The sequence below is a fragment of the Micrasema longulum genome, unplaced genomic scaffold (genome assembly GCF_059751315.1).
Source record: "Micrasema longulum isolate JH-2025_06_02 unplaced genomic scaffold, ASM5975131v1 h1tg000246l, whole genome shotgun sequence".
Lineage (NCBI taxonomy): Eukaryota > Metazoa > Arthropoda > Insecta > Trichoptera > Brachycentridae > Micrasema > Micrasema longulum.
In genome coordinates, this window is record NW_028277451.1 from 23,772 (window position 1) to 38,086 (window position 14,315).

At 32.7% G+C, this 14,315-nt stretch overlaps 2 non-coding genes across 2 annotated transcripts; one reads left to right on the forward strand and one right to left on the reverse strand.

The window, feature by feature from the left end:
• The first annotated feature begins 4,194 nt into the window (after positions 1–4,194).
• TRNAD-GUC (transfer RNA aspartic acid (anticodon GUC)) lies at positions 4,195–4,266 on the forward strand. Its single transcript has one exon. It is a non-coding gene; the product is annotated as a tRNA-Asp (tRNA).
• A 9,977-nt stretch (positions 4,267–14,243) lies between these two features.
• TRNAC-GCA (transfer RNA cysteine (anticodon GCA)) lies at positions 14,244–14,315 on the reverse strand. The gene has a single exon. It is a non-coding gene; the product is annotated as a tRNA-Cys (tRNA).

Below are 14,315 nucleotides of genomic sequence, written 5' to 3' on the forward strand. Positions count from 1 at the left end.
GAGAATTCCTTTATTTTTTTTGTATACAATGCTGGCCTCTTCTCTATTACCCGTATGCAGAGACAAAACTTAAGGTGAGGAAAGTACATTCTAATTTCAAATGCAGAAAATAACCCGAAGGTGAAGACAATAGAATGTACTTTCCTCGCCTTAAGGTTTGTCTCTGCATACGGGTATATGTCTTCTATTAACAATTCGTTGTCGATATCATCTTCTTGCAGAGAAGCAGCCATCTTAAATCTCGCCCGCGTAAATAAAGGTTTCAGCTCTTTACAGTGTGTAAAGTGGTCACTTAAACCAGCCAATGACAGAGCATAAGCCATGTAAATGCCTAGACTTCTATATTATCTTATCTCAAATGTTCTCATATGTATCTCCATAGCACTGGACACTGTTACAAAAAGTCACTGTGAATTTTTGTCACAATCAGCTCTCTTAGAAAACCTGGAGTAAATTTCACGGACGCATTATGCTTGAAAGGGTTAGGTATGGTATTTTTACATTTTTTTTTTTTTTAATTTTTCGACATCACATATCGAGGCTTTACTGACAGAATGCATTAAGTCAATAACAAGTTCTGAGATAATCACATTTAAGGCTTTTTTATTATGTCAAATATTTTTTTATTTTTTTAAGCTTTAAGGAAGTAATCTTTATTCCGGGCATAGCATTGAAATCAACATCTTGCAACTATATTAAAAAATATGTATATATATATATATGTAAATACTGTTGACTTAATGCATTCTGTCAGTATAGCCTCGCTATGTTCGATGACCTTGAGTTTCAAAGCAGCTTATGGTTAAAAAAAATACATGAAAAACCTTCCACAAATTTACCACCGAACCAATTAATGGAAGTATTTTGTGTTGAAAGAGGCTATATTGTAGGAAAAGGTTTAGTGAAAGCGGCTTATCGCGATATACGAGTACATAAAGCTTCTCCATAAATTCTAATCCGATGTCACTGGACTTACAGAGTTGGATTTGGGATACATTTCAATGCTTTTTCCGAAAACTTATTGTAGATTACTTTAATGACAGATCATAAGCCCTGTAGATGCCTAGACTTCTATATTACCTTCCCTAAAATGTTCTTCATATTCACAGCTCCCCGGGGAGTTGAATCCAGTCCTTGTCTACAAAAATTTTGAGAAACTCAAAATATTGTTGATAAATCCACCTGGTTCATGAAGAAGTATAGAAATTGAAAAAATAACATTTACAGGCGTTGCCTAGTATAATGGTGAAATAATTCAATGAGATGAATCTCACCCGCACAAATAAAGGTTTTAGCCTCTTAACTTCACAAACATCGACAGATGAAAGAATTGAAGGAATATAGATGTTCAAATATGGGCAGAATGGTGAATGTTACACAGTATGTAAAGTGGCCACTTAAACCAGTCAATGACAGGTCATAAGCCCTGTAGATGCCTAGACTTATATATTACCTTCTCTAAAATGTTCTTCATCTCTGTTGTAATATGTTAAAACAGGTTTGTTTTAAACAGAAAAAAATATGTTTCGTTAAAGTGAAAAATGACAATCCAAAAAATAAATATAATACTCGTATGTATTCACAAAAATATACAAAAAGTAGAAAAAAAAGTAAATAGAAAGCCAAATACAAATTAAAATATATATTATTGGTACAAAACTACAGCCTAACAAATGTAAGATACCTACCGTTCACCATCTTTAAAATAATTAAATAGAGTTTATTTATGTAAACTATACTTTATGTTTAAAATATCGGCAACGTCAAATAATTATTGGTGAATTTATTATTATTGATAACTTATATAGCGCTGTAAAAACAGTAAAAAGTCATATAATCCCTCAAGCTCGCCTTATAAAGTGATTGATAAATATTGATTTCAATTTGTATTATGTATTATATCAGTATCTGAGATTCTAATTAATCCAGGTCCTAAAAGCCGATGAACTAAGGCCCAAGGGGCCGATAAACTGAGTAAGATGTAACAAAAAAGTCCCACCTGAACACAGGAAATTCCGAACTTGTCGGGACCTCAAACTTACTGTTTCAGGTCTCTGTATATTACAAAAACAGTGAAATAAATATTTCTGCTAAAAAAGTGCCAAAATTCTGATTCAGCTCTGAATGCCTTTAATGAAACAGACCCTTTTAAGTATATATCTATGGCAGAAATCTTAAAATGGTTCCAAAAATATACCAAAATCGTACCAAAATGTGAAATAAGACAGAATATGCGTGCAATGTACATATCTGAATCTGGAACAAATTATCTACAGACCAATATGAATATAGGTAATCCATATATTTATAAAGACCATGTTCGGATGTGTGTCCTCGATGGACTGAATAACTACTGGACCGATTTACGTGTGCTTTTCAGCGAAATGTAGATCTATGCCGCGAGCATATTTATAGCTATTAAAATCTTCAATTTATTAAGTAGAAAAAAGTTAGGAGCGTAAATGTTTTTTTTAATCCATCATCAGGGTTGCATTCGACGAAAATGTATTCAATGAAATAATGGGAAGATTTTATTGTTTAGAGTATAAAAAAAGTTTGTTTTTGAATGTTTACAAACAACATTCGTTTTTTATGGATGCTAATCAGGTTATTTCCTTAAATTCCTTATAATTTCTACCGATTAATTTATTTTTACTGGATATTAGATAATATTAAAACTATATCAACTGACATTCGATACATTTTTGAAAATTGCATTCCTAAATACAGTGCACCCCTGTTCGTAAGAAGAGCAGTTTCATCTGCTGTCTTCGGATGCACGGTATACAAATATAACTATTTTGGAAAGCGCATGCAGGAAAGTGTCGGGAGGCATCTGCAAGACAGTGACAGGAAAACAATGTTTAAATACTTATTAATTAAAAGCCTCTGTCCTCTTATTTATCTCAACCGAAACACAAAAATAATCATGTAAACGTACATATCTAATTTGGACTAAATACAATGATTTTTTTAATTTTTTAAAATAATAAATTTCATAAAAGGTACTGTTAAGTAAATAACAGCATTTATCGATACTATTCCTAGCCGATTACCTTTCGTACCCATCCTTCCTTTGACCCATCCTTATGATACCTACCTAACATCAAGATAGAAGGTATTCAAAATTAGAAGATTCGGATTTAGAACAAAAACCAAACAACATTTTTGGACTTGACAAAAAAATCGGATAAAAAGTGGTTGGAATCGTCGCGCGTCGTGGAAAACATTGTTATATTTTAAAGTTCATTTTGTGATCCAGTGCCAGAAATTGAAGAACATTCAGATTATATTAAAGGTAGGTATTCATTCCATGTTCCTATCCTTTCTCAAATATTTCCCAAAAACAAAACTGAATGAAATTCGATTTTCATTTACAGTCCGCCTTTTCGTTAATAGGTACATGTTTCTTTAAAATTCCATACATATCTTCTTTTACACATCTAGTAAATGTTATCACTGTAACTCTCCAAAAAAAAGAGACTAACTCTTGTGCTTAGAGAGTGACTTACACTGTTGGATATATAAAGACAAAAATATATAAAGGATAAATAAAGAAAAAACAAAAACATAAAACATAAAACAATAAGAGATTCATACTAATTGAAATTCAATGTAGTTTTTACACGTGTTAAAAAAAATATTTAGATTAACTTTAAATTTATTTATTGATATTTTATATTTAATAGTTTTTAGTTCATTGGGAAGATTTTTTTTTTTTTTTTTTACACCTTTGAATACAAAGCTATTTTGACCATGACTTGTGTGGAATTTAGGAATTTTAATATTATGTTGGTGTCTGTCAAATTCTTTTTTTTTCTTTTTTATAAATCTGTATAATACAATTTATTTTACAAAGAGTATCTACTGTATGAACCTTAAATATTTTATAAAGACTTTCTGTATTGAATGTTGAGGGTTTCTTTAAAAGTACTTTAATAATTAATCTTTGTACTATTTTAAGAGGGTTTAATATATTGACATATGCACCACCCCACCCTACAATACCATATTGTAACAAAGATTGTGATTCGACATTTAATATATATATATATATACATAAACATGTATGTACTCAAATCTAGCAACAGCAAAGCATTGCCGGGTTCAGCTCGTTTAAAATAAAATCACAAATTAAGGCGAATTGCAGAGAGCTATAAATACCATTTAAAATTTTCACCACCACACCCGAGGTCCTCGGTAGTATAGTGGTCAGTATCCCCGCCTGTCACGCGGGAGACCGGGGTTCGATTCCCCGCCGGGGAGGATTTATTTTTATTCAATCAAATTTTTATGCCATAAAGTTATATTAAAGCCGAACAAAACACCAACAGAAATCAATTAATTTAAAAGATACTAAACATTTCAGTCATATTTAAAAACATTCTAATTACATTCAGTCATCAATAAATAATTAATTTTAGTCGATTTTATCAGTAAAATCACATATTGAATTCCCTAGGTAGGTACTTTACGTATTTATATTAAGTATAAAAGTTACTTTGCATCCAGATGGATGAAGAATACAGTTATTTGTGTGAACTAGAGCCATGGACGAGTGTTTTCGACTCGACGGCAGCTCTCAGGTAAAAATCATGACTAAGAAAATAGAATCTAGATATTACGCGTCGTTGTAAGATGGTTGACGCGTTCGCGTACTATTCTTGAGGGCCTGGGTTCGATTCCAGGTAAGGTGTTGCAAAAACCCTTTAAAAAATCCCAAATTTATCTGCCGTTTTCGGACGTACGGTATGAATTATGATACTTTTTATACTTTTTTACTCGACAATGCTCATTTTTCGGAACATCATTTCAAAAGGTCGTTCTATGAAGCATCATCTCTATTTCATTATACCTCAGTGACCGACACAGAAATTTCATCACGATTTTTTTTTTTACTTTTTTTCAATTTCATCTTTCTAAAAAAAACATCCTAATCGGTTGAGTTTAGGGGTGCGGAAAACGGGACAGCGAAATGTCGATTTTTTACATTTTCATTAGGCATAATCAGTCCGAAGTGCAGATTTTTTTTTCGAACAGTATTGGGGAGGCATTTGCGAGGGACAGACCGAAAAACAATATTCAGATACTGTTTGTTCAGCTTTTAGATTTTCTTTACTGATAAACAGACTTCATGAACTCGGCAATAGTTATTCCCACGTATCTGATATATTTATTGTACGGTATTGTTCCCATAGAACAAACCTTTTGAAATTTTTCAAAGATGGTGGATGGTAATAATATTGATTTATTCATGCATTTCATAATATATACAGTTTTTTGTTTACTTTGCCCAGCTGTATTAAACAGTACTTATTATTTTCTTGTTATATTACTTTAAAATATTTTATTATTTAATTTTGTTTTTTACATTTTTTCTTGAATTGTTTAAACTTTCTACTGAATATGCAGTTTAATTTTTAGGTTTAATTTTTTTTATAAATCTTGGGTATAAGGAAATTTGTTTAAAAAAAAAAAAAAGATTTAGCCAAATATGTTAGTATTATTAAAGTATATTATTATAAATTATTATTACAGTATTATTAAAGGCATTATACTTTTCTGGCCCCTAAGCCATACAACTTTTTAAGCAAGGACATATTGGTGAACAAAATGAAAAACAATATTTTCAAAGCTCGAGCTTGTTTCGGAAGAAACTTAAAACCCACTTGTTCTCTAAATCATTTGAATAAATTCTTAGCATGTGGTGACAAAGTACATTATTTTTCTTAAATTAAAAATTAAATTTATATCTTCATATAATCACTTTGTAAAGCGCCCTTGAGGTATTATATTACGAAAATGGCGTTATATTAGTTATCCATTATTATTATTATTATTCTTAAATCGGGTTGTGGTCCTGTGGCTAGTGTCTCGGACTCACGGACCAAAGGTCCGTGGTTCGAATCCCACTCTACCCCAACTCAATTCCATTTTCTAATAGTGAGTTATTTACAACTCGTTGAAAATGGCCCTCAAAATTAAATATTTGGGTAAATCATAAGAACGCAAATATTTCATTTTTCTAAAAAAAAAATATACATATTTATAGTTAATATATACATTATGTTGAAATGGACGGTTTACTGGAAATATTTACTCTATAAATGTTTTTTTTTATATTTTGTAATCTATTTACTCAAATAAATCTCATGAAAATAATATTTCATCAAAAGCTCTCGATTTACTTTGACAGCAAACTAAACCATCGATCATATGAACTAATAGGATTATAAATAATCCAACATTTTGGTGTTGTATGCAAAACAGTAATACCCACATCCCACATCAAAATATGTAAATCTGCACCTATTGTTTTAAAAAGTGTGTGTACATTATTTGCGCCAGTAAACCTATAAAATGCAATAGAGAATTTGAAAAATAACGATCAAATTGTGTTAAATGTTGTCGAAAAAAATATATTAGGCAAGTTTGTGTTAAAACTGTTTACGATAGGTACACAAATGTCAAAATCCGTTCAGTAGTCGTTGTGAGGCAGAGGCACGCAAACAAGTGCCTTGGGAATGTTGGTGGATGCAAAAGAAATGAAGACCGAAAAAGACACGGCATGGCCAAACCAAAAAAACAATTGAAAACAAACATGTCAAAAGCTAGAATAATCAGCAAGCGAGCATGAGAAGATGTATGAATGTAGAGGAAGCGAAGTCTGTCCGTAAAGACAGAGTAAATGGCGTTCTACTATAAGAATTAAACTGTATTTAATTACGAAAAACCGACATTTTGTTTTTAATTAGGTTTTGAAAATAGTAGGTACTTACTAACATACTCATTTCATTTCATAATTCTCGGAGGTGCATAGGGCACTGCATTAACACTCCGACTGCAGCGTACCTGGAACATTTGTGTTACTCTCTTTTGCTTCAGATGACAGTCCAGGAACAATGAAATATTATTGCAGCGGTGAATTTGTGAACGTTTAAATTAAATATTTAAATAAATAATCGAGTCGGAAGCCGTCGATTAGAAAACACTCGTCCAGGGTTCCGAGTTTATTTCACGCACACGACAATTTTGTCTGCACTGAAATAGAATATATATTTATTTAGAAATTTATTGCAACAGAGAGGGAAAACATTTTTGAGAAGGCAATATGGAGCTTTAGGCATTTTCAGGGCTTATGTTGTAACACAGAGGTGCTAGCCTTTCTTACGAACGTACATGCTCATAGAATCATCTGCATAGTATGGATTGCTGGCTGGGCAGGCCTCAAACATATAGAGTCTTCCCTCCCAACCATAACCCATAAATACAATATTGGTCCCAGACGATTGTAACGTTGTCTTCTAGCGGACTATATAGAATATATATATTCCAGAAATTCTAGAAAAGAGGGACTATAAGTAAATAAATGCTTAACAGTGTTTTAAGTATGTCCAAATGCTTGCAGACTGGGAGTTATTCACATTTAAATTTGTTGCGACAGACGGGGAAAACATTTTGAGAAGGGAATATGGAAGTCTAGGCACATACAGGGCTAATGTCTTGTCATTGACTGGTTTAAGAGGCCACTTTAAACACTGTAACATTCACCATTTTGCCTATGTTTGAACATCCACATTTCCACAACTCTTCCATCTGTTGACTTTTGTGAAGTAAAAGAGCTGAAACCTTTATCATGCGGGTGAGATTCATCCGGCCGAACCATTTCACCTACTAAAGTCAACAGGTAGAAGAGTTGCGGAAACGTGGATGTTCAAACATAGGCAGAATGGTGAATGTTACGCAGTGTGTAAAGTGGCTACTTAAACCAGCCAATGACAGGTCATAAACCCTGTAAATGCCTAGACTTCCAAATTCTCTTCTCGAAAATGTTTTCCCTCTCTGTTGCAACAAATTTGAATAAATGTTCACCCAATCTCAGTAAGAGGAGATTCTAAGGGGGAACATGAAATAAATATGCGCGGAAACATTGCAACTATGCGAGACAAATAAATGGATAATTACCGCACTGTACCTACACGATTAATTAAATTCATTACGGCCTGTCGTAAAGGTTTTACTTCACAAAAATCAACAGAGGAAGAATTGAAGAAATGAGGAGCAATACGTCAAATCGTATTTTGTCCACATTAGTCCTTTCCTTTTAAAATGAATATTTTATTATTTAGGTTATATTAAACAAAATGTACATATATATAGGTGCACAATACTAGAAAAAGCGTAGAAAAAATATCGAGTTTTAGAAAAAGATGAACATGCAGTTTTGTATTTCTTCGTAAATACTTTGTATCTTTTAGTTTTCTTATGTTGGCTTTAATTTTAACTAAATGTACATACTTATTATTCTTTAATCTTAATGGACTCCCGAGGTGGTGAAATCCAGTCTTTTGTCTACAAACATTTGGACAAACTTAAATATTGTAATAAACAATAAAACCAAATGGTCTAAGAAGTTTGAAAATTGAAAAATTAATTTCAGGCGTTGCCTAGTTTGTGAAATAATTCAGTCAGATGAATCTCTTCGCAACAATAAAGGTTTTAGCTCTTTAACTTCACTTAAATCAACAAATGGAAGAATTGAAGAAATATGGATGTTCAAACATAGGCAAAATGGTGAATGTTACACAGTGTGTAAAGTGGCCACTTAAACCAGCCAATGACAGGTCACAAGCCTTGTAAATGCCTAGACTTCCATATTCCTTATTTAAGGTATTCTCCATCCCTGTTGTAATTTGTTTATCTTAATGACTCCCGAGGGGGTGAAATCCAGTCTTTTGTCCACAAACATTTGAACAAACTTAAATATTGTACATACTTATGTTTCACTGCTGCACTTAAATGTATTTCCAATAAATATAAAAGCCCATAGGGCGTGTAAATTAATAAATACATTACATGTCCTGCAGCTATTTGTAGCGCTCTGGCGCATAGGCTGTTAAAAATCTAGACCCCATTTACAGTTAAAGTTTTATTTACATATGTAAGTATGTTAAGTATTTAAATCCCAAAGTTTTTATTTAGAATAATGTATAAAACAACTGTGTAATACGAGTATGTATAGATATATTGTTATTATATTATTTCATAATTTTGTAATAGAACACTGTTATGTTAAATGTATTTATGTTTATGTTTATAAAAGGCATTTTTGCCGTGTACACACTAATAAATAAATAAATAAATAATATAATATGATAGCTAGCATCACAAAAAGTCTCGCAGCTATAAAGCGCATCGACAAATGGAATTATTGCTATATAAAAATGATTTTAAAAAGGTTTCTACAAAAAAATACATCGAACAAAGAACTAGTAAGTTTGGCAAGTTTAGTGAACATGCAACAGAACAAAAAGATAACTTGTAAACGTTAAAATTTTCTTCTTAAATTGCCTGTAGAATAAAATATAGGGGCAGGTTATTAGAAAATAAATAATTGTTATAAATAAAATAAATGTTTCGGCGGTTCAATCAAATCTCGCTTAGCTTTGTAATTAAAAAGGTTGGATCCTAGCTTAGTGCTCCAGTGGGCTATTCTGAATAGGGAGACAGAGTCCTCAAACCCTCAACCAGTGTACCGGGTACGGGTACCTGGGACCAGGTTGAAGCCCACCCGCTTGCAGAACCTAATCGGTCACGTAGTGAGGTTTTACCTTCTATTTCTCTTTTTCTATCTTTTCTTCGCCAACCGCGTGAACCAGTAATCCTTTGAGGACGGAAAAGGGTCGGTCTACACAGAGGCATAATAAAATATCCCATGAATGAACAATATTTTGAGTTTGTCCAAATTTTTGTAGACAAGGACTGGATTCCACTCTCAGGGGAGCTGTTAACATTAACATATTACAGCAGAGATGAAGAACATTTTAGAGAAGGTAATATAGAAGTCTAGGCATCTACAGAGCTTATGACCTGCCATTGGCTGGTTAAGGTAGCCACTTTTCACACCGTGTAACATCCATTCTGCCCATATATGAACATCTATATTCCTTTTATTATTTCATCTGCTGAAGTTTGTGAAGTTAATGAACTGAAACTTCATTTATGCGGGTGAGATTCATCTAATTGAATTATTTCACCAACATATTAGGCAAAGCCTGAAATTTTTTATTTTTTTCAATTTCTATACTTCTTGATGGACCAGGTGGATTTATTAACAATGAAAAGAGAATGGTGAATGTTACACAGTGTGTGAAGTGGCCACTTCAACCAGCCAATGACAGGTCATAAGCCTTGTAGATGCCTAGACTTCTATATTACCTTTTCTAGAATGTTCTTCATCTCTGTTGTAATATGTTAATCTAATGAATTGTCTAAATCGTGATTCTGGTTAACGCGTTTGGCTACCACGCATGAACTAAAATACTATACTGTCCGCCTCGTGGTGTAATGGTCAGCGCGTTTACATACCATGCAAGTTATATAAACGCAAAAGCGTTATATTTTATGATTTTATATTACATGTACTTGTATAACACAGTATTAAAATAAATATAACCAACTTACATATTACGTAGTTGTGCAGAAAGCAGCCAGTACACAATTTTGAAAAAATGAAATATTGGTGTTATCGAATTTAGGAAGGCCAATTCTATGTTCTGCTTAAAACGGCTGTTAGGCCTGGCTAGGCTGCTATCATACTTCAAGTGTAATAATCATCTTCTGAAAAATTAATAACGGCAAAATGTCGTCTCATACATTCAAAATCATTAAATCGGGTAATAAACGTGATTAAATATTTTTTTGTAACATAAAAAACCGAACGCATACATTATTTATCATTTGCAAAAGTAAAAAACATTTCAACTCTTATGTAGATTTGATTCACACTTTTCACAAAAGTGATATTATCACAGTTTTTATTTTCTATGGCTGGCTGCTTTTTCTATAACTACGTTCAATTAATCAATAATTATTCTACATTACACATTATCTTTTCGGCCTTGTGGTGTAGTGGTCAACGCGTTTACCAATCATGTCAGAGGCCTCGGGTCCGATTCCCGACATGGTTGACATGAAACATTATTTGAAGAGGTGTTTTTACACTAGAACATTTTCATAATACTGACATCAGAAGCGTGACACTGTTTTTTTTTTTTTTTTTAATTTGAAAATTTATTTATAAACCCTTACGGATTATTACATTCATTTTACAAAAATAATTTAAACATTTTTCATTCATACTCTGTTGTTCAAAAGAATATTTTTTACATCTTTTGAAAAGTTTGTCCGAGTCTTTTGTTAAGTTTTGTCTGGTAGTTTATTGTATAATTTCAGTCCCTGGTTCATTAGTCTTGATTGTCCTTGTCTTGTTTTAGAAAGTTGGATATGGTATTTGTCTGATATTCTCGTATTATGTCCATGTTGACTACAATTTTTTACAAGTTTTAGTTCTTCGTCTACAATTACATTAGTGGCTAATTTATGGATAAATTTTAATGATTCTAGTTGAAAGAGTTCAGTTATATTTAATTGCTTAGTTTGTTTAAAAAGTTCTCTAGTTGCAGTTAAATAGGGAAGGTCATATACTAACTTTAATATTTTATTTTGTTGTCTTTGTAGTCTGTTTATGTCATTTTGATATCCTGCTCCCCATAATAGTTGCGTATAACATATTTTAGTTTTTACATCTTATCCTCATGTAACAAAAATTATCAAGAACGCTGCGGTTTGTGTACTAATGCAGTGCCCGATGCACCATGGGGTGCGGAAATGGAATGATGATGATGGTGATATTACTTATCCCTCATCTACTAAAAACATTTTGATTGAAAAAAAAAACGCTTACAGCTTCCGCGAGACTCTCTAACAACTCATAAAACTATTTTAAACCTTTATAACTTTATAGAAAAGTTCGTTTTGAGTTCCAGGTTCCAATCAGCAAACCTTAGGAAGCCTGAAATAACCTCCACTTCTCGTTCCATACTTGTGAAAATCCTTACTATATAAACAGTGACCTATCCACCATTAGGTGCAAAAAGGTGATGATAATAGTTAATATTTTCTTAACAATGTTTTGAGTCCCTATGTCAAAATGTTTGCAGACAGGCTGGATCTCCCCCCTAGGGATCTAAATTTGCTGCAACAGAGAGGGAAAACATTTATCAGAAGGCAATATGGATGTCTAAGCATTTCATTTACAGGGCTTATGACCTGTCATTGGTTGGTTTGAGTGGCCACTTTACACATCGTGTAAAGGCCACGTGCCAGGCAACACCTGAAAGCAATTTTCCAAATTATATACTTCTTCTTATATCATATGTTTTCCTTCTCAGTTGCAACAAATTTAGATTTAAAATTTTCTTACGTATTTTAGATTATTTGTCCAAACAAAACCGCAAGTATGGACGGGGCTTAACCTTCCCGCCCTTCTTTTTTCTCCTAGCCAGAAAACGTGTGTCGTGTCACCCATGACAATTGGCTGATCCAACACTTCACTTGAAACTTCCCTCCAAGTGAAGTAAGAACACTTGGACAACAAAAAGAGACGTGAGGAGACGAGAAGCGGGCGAGACTTGAAGGACCAACCATCCCCATAACTTGCAACACACAATGATGCACACTCGACAGACAATAAGAGATAGCTCTGAAGGAAAAAATAAATAATCGAACTGTCAAATAATATTTATTTTTTTAAATATTGATGTTTTTTTTTATATTTCTTGATAAAACTCCATAGTTGATGATTTTGATATAATTATAAATTTACTTATCAATGAAACTTCTTGGTTTAGTTTTACTTCTTATTATTTTGACCAACGAGCGCTTTCGCCTAAGTAGGCATCTTCAAGACTGGTTAATTGTTTACAACATTTACAGTTTTTATACTATTCTTAACATATTTTGGAAATAAGATCAAATAAGTATTTTAACAGGACAATTTGAGTTTTACTGTTCTTGGCTCTATGATTACTTTCAGGTCAAAATTCCAAAAAAGGGAATCAAGTGGAGATAAGTCTGCCTCGTAGTGTAGTGGTTGGGATAATTACCTACTATGTTTGCGGTCACTGGTTCGTTTATTGGCCAGGTCAAAATATGTGTTTAAAAGTTATACATATTTTATTCCAAACATCGTGTGGTAAAATTATTGCGGACTGGATCCAGAGGTCCGAGGTTTGAAACCCACTCTACCCCGACACGATTGCCATTTTCTTATATAGAGTTACTTACAACTCGTTGAAAATGGCCCTAAAATGAGGAACTTTAGCCATATAAATGTTTTCTTGCGCGCAGTAAAAATTGGAGCATTAAACTGAAGGGATTTGTTTTTAAATGTACTAAAAAATATATATATAAATATTTTGATAAAATCGAACAACTTTGAACGACGTCATTAGATCACATGAATCAACCCATGATAAGAGAGTTATGGAAGATTTCCGGTTTGCTTTCCGTCCACGGACCAATGTGCAGAACTGATCGAGAATAAGCGGAAAAGAACCTCTGACGTCACAATAATGTTTTGCCTTAGTTTAGTTAGTTTTTAAATTTTCTTCAATGTAGGTATAATTTACACGCTTATTAATAGTCAATATGTATATGAAAAAACAGAACAACACAAAGAGATAGTAGACAAATACACATTCTAAAAATAATCAAACAAATTAACACAAATAAAATAATATGTCAGTTCTATATACTGCTATCTTCCATGTACTTATTTAGTCTATAATAGACTTTTTTTAGAAGCACGCCTTTTGTGAAAATTTTGAGTCTATTAACAAATAAAAAAAAATCAATAACTACTGAAATTCCTCCTTAAAATATTTAGGTAAATTATAAAAACGCTAAGATTTTTATTACTAAACAAAAAAATAATAATATTGTCGACGTCCGTGACTTATGTTAGGCTGAGACAAGCATTATTGACAAAGAGAGAAATGAGTGCAGCGTTGGTGTGGACATGTAGAGCGAATGGACAGTGAAAGAGCGACTAAAAGAATCGCCCTTGAAGTATTATATTACGAAAATGGCGCTATATAAGTTATCCATAAATATTATTATTATAATACGAATATTGATGGATGCAGAAAACGAGTAAGACAGAGAGAGACATGATTTAACCAAATTCAATAAATACTCGAAGATGGACATATCAAAACTCGGAATAATCGGCGTGCATGTATGAGAAAATGTCTAGATGATCGAGATACGACGTTGGTGTGCATACCTGGTGGGAGGTATGATGTCTTTTTAACTGTTTTAAGGTTAGGTTAGTTGGGTATGCCTACCTGGAAATATTTATCTAAAAAAAACATTGAATTTGTCAAAAAACTATTTCTTCCAGGGGACACCCGGGTTTGAACCGGGGACCTCTCGATCTGCAGTCGAATGCTCTACCACTGAGCTATATCCCC